General features: G+C 35.8%; 1 protein-coding gene across 2 annotated transcripts in view; it reads left to right on the plus strand.

Moving 5' to 3' along the window:
* The window catches only part of ELP4 (elongator acetyltransferase complex subunit 4), a 165,249-nt gene that overhangs the window by 31,922 nt on the left and 127,327 nt on the right, over nt 1-6,000 (plus strand). The window lies entirely within an intron of this gene.

The following is a 6,000-nucleotide window of genomic DNA, read 5'->3' on the forward strand; positions in this document are numbered from 1 at the left end:
TGAATAATTTATAAAGGATAAGAATATTTAATTTTATTCCTATTGCAGTTGGATCAAGAAAGGGTAATTAATGGAATCTGTTGTCATACTGTTAAACCATTATTTTCAAAGTGAGATGAGTTATCAAATGGAGATTTAATAGACAGGAAGTTATGAACTGAAATGACTTAAAAATTATAGTCTCCTTTCCAGAAATATTATGTAAGAATTTAGTGAAGATTATCATATTTATTTTTATTAAATCTGTTTCAAAAAGAAGTTCTTCACTTCGTTATGGTGTTCCCTATCTAGTCTGTGGCCACAGACTTACCCAAAGTGGTGCTTAATGTTAATAGCTGCTGTTAATGAATGACTGCTCTGTGTCAGTCACTGTACTGTGTGCTGTACCTTTGTTATCTAACCTGTGAAAGTAAATATGTCCATTTCCAGAACAAGATACCGAATTCACAGAAAAGACTTATCTGAGGCTCAACTACGAAGTGCTAGAGCCAGGATTAACCTAAGTCAAAAGATCTCTTTTCCTTTTTACTTTACTACTTCAAAAAACTTCTGTGTCTACTTCACTTTACCTCTTGTGTTACAAAGGAAAGAGTGCTAATAGAGAACTTTTTAAAAATCTGGATCTTGTTCTACTGTTAACCTTGGACAAATTCCTTAGACTCAGTGAAAATAAATATCTTTCTATGAAAATTGAGGTGGGGGGAATACCACTTGTCCTACCTGCATCACTAATTTTTTTTATTAAGTTTGAATGGTTATATTGATTTTACTGGTGCCTAATTTTTGCCATTCACTGAACCAGATAAAAATACCAGCTGTACCAGTTAATAATGCAGATTTTTTTCAATAGATGGAGTTACACATATGTTGATATATGCGATTTTATATGTATGCTATTTTGTTGTATTGACAACAAGCTTCAAAACTTCATATGTCAAATTTTCTGAAGGTGTTAACATCATAGGTATTTTTATGCTTAAAAATGTCAAATTTCGTGCCAAAAAAAAGCATTTGTGGAAAGTTTTAATTCATTACTTTACTTTGAAGAAAAGTGCTGCTGAAAGTTATCATCTACTTCGGGAAGCTTATGGTGAACATGCTCCATCTCAAGATACTTGTGAACGCTGGTTTAAACACTTTAAAAGTGATGATTTCGATGTGAAACACAGAGAACGTCCAAGTCAACCGAAAAAGTGTGAAGACCAACAATTACAAGCATTATTGGATGAAGATGCGTGTCAAACTCAAAAACAACTTGCAGAAAAATGAAACATTGCTCAGCAAACAATTTCCGATCGTTTATAAGCAATGGGAAAGATTTTAAAGGAAGGAAAATGGGTGCCACATCAACTGAACGAAAGACAAATGGCAAACCGAAAAGTCATCAGTAAAATGTTGCTTCAACGGCATGAAAGAAAGTCTTTTTTGCATCGAATTGTGACTGACAATGAAAAGTGGATTTATTTTGAGAATCCCAAATGCACAAAATCATGGTTTGTCCCAGGTCAACCATCAACATCGACAGCAAGGCCAAATCGCTTCAGAAAGAAGACAATGATCGTTTGGTGGGATCAGGAAGGTGTGGTGTATTATGAGCTTCTAAAACCAGGTTTAACTGTTAATACTGATCGCTACCAACAACAAATAATCAATTTGAACCACACTTTGATCCTAAACAACCAGAACGGGCCAGAAGACACGGCAAAGTAATTTTGCTTCGTGATAACGCACCATCACACACTTCAAAACCAGTTAAAGATACGTTAAAAGATCTTTCCTGGGCAGTATTAACCTACCAGCCGTATTCACCAGACCTTGCTCCTTCAGATTACCACTTGTTCTGATCGATGGCACACGCACTTTCTGCGCAGCACTTCAAAATGTATGAAGAAGTGGAAAATTGGGTCTCTGAATGGTTTGCCTCAAAACAAGAAAAGTTCTATTGGGACAGTATCCACAAATTACCTGAAAGATGGGGGAAATGTGTAACTAGCGATGGACATTACTTTGAATAAAGCACTTTTGATGTTTCTCTTGAAATTATCATGTTTTCTTTGATTATAAAATCTGCATTTTAACCGGTACACTGGTATATACATGCTTAGGAAATAGGTCAAAATAACTTTTCCATGATTTCATAAATAGAAAATGGTTGAATCCGGACTTAAAGTCAGTTCTTTCTGACTCAGAAATCTTTGTTAGCAATAATGCTATACTGCCTCCATTCACAGAGTGCTTAGGGAAATGAAAAGTATAAAATGTACACTAAGTATGATGTAAGTACATAAAAAATAATATGGTGATACTTTGTAATTTAAAAATACATATGATAAAACTTACTTTAAGCTAGAAAATACAAGGGTTTTACTCATTCATTCAACAACTAAAGAGGAGGAATTAACATTTGTCAAAAACCTGCTTCGTGTCAGGCATTGTACCAGGCATTTGATAATAGGATATCTAATTCTCTCAACAACCCCCAGGTAATATCCAAATTTCATAGGAAATTTGAGGTTAGAGACACTAAGTAGCTTTCCCATGACTCTCTGTAAATGACTGAGCTGGCACCCAAATTCAGGTCTCCCAAACCTCTGCTCTTTTCTGCATAGACTGCATCTGTTTACTGGGTGCCTGAAAAACAACACCTAGGTCGGCTGTGAGAGTAGTCTCCTGTAGTCTTTAAAATATAATTTTCGGACTATTTTTGAGAACTAGCAGTTTTGCGTACAAAATAGGAAAATTTATAGATTTTAATTATCAAGGCAGTATTTCATTTCAGAGTAGTTAACTGATAATTCGTTTATTTCATATTAAACTTAAATGCTTAATTAAATGTAATTAAACTTTAAACATGTAATTAAATTAATTTTGAAAATGGGTACTTTACCATGTGAGATTTATTTTAATTTATGAAAAGCGTGTGCTCATTTCACTAAAATGAACTTTACTGGTTCATTTATAAAACAATAAAGCTTAGCATTACAGTTGTCTATACTTTTCCTATAATTACAACTAGAGGATATAGTTATATCCTACTGTCATGTGTGAAGATATAACATGTAATTTCATAATATCTAAAGGGACTGTTGAAACATGTAGAGTTGTTTTACAGTAAGAAAAGCTAAAGGTCATTTAAAATTTCCATTAACTAATTTAAAGATATTGGTAGTTTTTTTCTGTAGAAAATGTTCATACATAAAATTTAAACTTTCACATTAAAGCCTGGGTATAAAAGCCTGAGATGTATCACAATAATATGATCCAGGTGATTTTTTGTTTTTCTATTTTACTGTCATAAATCAGATATTCTGAATCACAAAACAATGATTGGAAAATGAATTTTGAGAATAATTCTGTGGTCTAAGTTTTTTTAAAATCTGACATTATTTTGAATTAAGCTTTACTAACAGGTATACCCAAACACACTTCTGTTCATTATAAGAAAGATTGCCTGTTGTTCAGCATATGGATGCTGTCTCAACTTTCTTATATATTAATGAATCTAGCAACATACTGCTTAACCTACTGTTTCAGACTGAATGTTTGTAAGCCCCAAATTCCTATGTGGAAGCCCTAATCCTCAATGTAGATAATTATAACCATATGGGGTCATGAGGGTGGACCCCTGGTCTGATAGGATTGGGTTCCTTAAGCAAGATCCAGAGACTGAGCTCCCACGCTCTTTTTGGGTGAGCATCCAGAAAAAGCCATGTGACCACAGTGAGAAGGTGGCCATCTGCAACCCAAGGGGAAAGCTCTCACCAGACACCAATCCTGCAGGCACCTTGATCTTGGACTTCTAGTCTACAGAATTGCATCAGAATGAATTCCTGTTATGTAAGCCACCCAGTCTGTAGTATTTTGTTATGGAAGCCCACGCTGACTAATACACCTTCTATATTGTAAATGTTACTTTTTTTATTATAGATATGTCAGATCTTGAATATTGAGTTCATATACTATTGGTAGTAATAGAATAAATTTGTTCTTATATGTTTCTTTGAAATTCAAGATTTTATTTTGATATATATGTCTTAATAATAACTAATAATTTTTTGTATTAGCTAAAACAGTGGTTCTCAACCTGTGAGTCGCGACCCCTTTGGGGGTCGAACGACCCTTTCACAGGGGTCGCCTAAGACCATCGGAAAACACATATATAATTACATATTGTTTTGTGATTAATCACTATGGTTTAATTATGTTCAATTTGTAACAATGAAAATACATCTTGCATATCAGATATTTACATTACGATTCATAACAGTAGCAAAATTACAGTTATGAAGTAGCAACGAAAATAATTTTATGGTTGGGGCTCACCACAACATGAGGAACTGTATTAAAGGGTCGTGGCATTAGGAAGGTTGAGAACCACTGAACTAAAAGATTTGTATTGATTAAGTTGGATTAACTGAATTCTGAGACTACCAGTTATCTTTACAGGAGAAAATCGGTGGAAAGAGGCTAGGTATAATACCTAAGATTTTAGAAGTCATTCCACTTTTCCTCTCCTGCCAAGTCTCCTTACCAGCTTAAATAGAACCTTGATATAAGCCTTTTATAATATTTTCCTAGGGAAATTGTAATTATGCTCCCCCTACTATCCTGCTTAACTTCTGTTCTTACTTCTGTCAGAACACATCACATTGCACTGGAATTATTTGTCTTGTCTACATCTTCATCTTCCCCCTCAAGCATTGTATATCCTTGAGGAAAGAGTATGCTTTCTTTATCTATTTACTAGAGGCCCAGCGCACAAAATCGTGTGCAGGTAGGGTCTCGCTCACTAGTCCCCAGTCCCACTTTGCAGCCACCCCCCGGTTTTCCGTGGTTCCCCGATTGCAGCATGGCTTCGGTTCCCCGGAGCCTGCGGGCCCGGGGGAGGGACCAAGAGGTCGGCCGTTCCGCCCAACTGCCACTAACTTTGGTTTGCCATGGTTCCTGTTCACCATGCTGCGATCGGAGCCTGCAGGCCGGGGGTAGGAGGGACCGAGAGGTGGTCAATGTACCTCATGGCGACTGGTTGAGTGGTCATTCCAGTCGTTACACTTATGGTCACTGGCCTTTTATTATATAGGATTCCCTAAATCTGGGACACAGATGTGAGTTGATAGTTGGTGAATTAGTGGACCAATGCACAAAGTATGGTAATAACTCAGATTAACTATAGCCTTGCTCTTAATATAAAGATTTAGTGGATAAAACCAATAAATAAAACATAGCCGTGTAAGAGTGTATTTTATTTCAACAATACAGATCTCTTAGCTCAAAAAGCAGAGAACCACACTGTGTTTACAAGTTACAAGTAGAAATTCATGAGAAAGGAATTTTGAAAGGGAGTTTCTAGCTAAGACTAGAAGTTCAGAATAAAAGTCATGAAGTTATAGTAGTTTAATAAACTACTTTATTAAAAGGATATGGTGAATGATATATTAATACTAACACCTGAGCTGTGGGAAAGGCAAGATGTAAGTGTGAAGAGGGATTTTACCTACCTGCTTATCTGCTGATGGTATAATTAAAGTAAAAAGATAATATCTGAAAATTTATAGAGAGAACTAATATCCTGAACTTCATGTTTTTTTATTTTTAAAAAACAAAGTTTGCTCTGGTCTGTGTGGCTCGGTTGGTTGGGCGTCATTTCATACACCAAAAGGTCACTGGTTTAATTCCCGGTCAGGCTACATGCCCAGATTGCAGGCTCAGTCCCAAGTAGGGGGCATGCAGGAGGCACAATTGTTTCTCTCTTCCTCTCCCTTCCCCTCTCTCTCCTCCCTCCCTCCCTCCCTCTCTCTCTCAAATCAATAAAAACATAAAGTTTATGTTTTTAACATAAAGTTTATGTTTTAAACATAAAGTTTAAAAAAATAAAGTTTATTAGACCATAACGTCATCTGAGTTTACCATCTTTGTCACAAAGGTCAACTTGGAGTTTCCAGTGTAGTCTATAATTTCTCAATCAAAATCAGCAGCCTATGGACAGCTTCAGCATCTACA

The sequence above is a fragment of the Myotis lucifugus genome, unplaced genomic scaffold, assembly GCF_000147115.1.
Source record: "Myotis lucifugus unplaced genomic scaffold, Myoluc2.0 scaffold_92, whole genome shotgun sequence".
Classification (NCBI taxonomy): Eukaryota; Metazoa; Chordata; class Mammalia; order Chiroptera; family Vespertilionidae; genus Myotis; species Myotis lucifugus.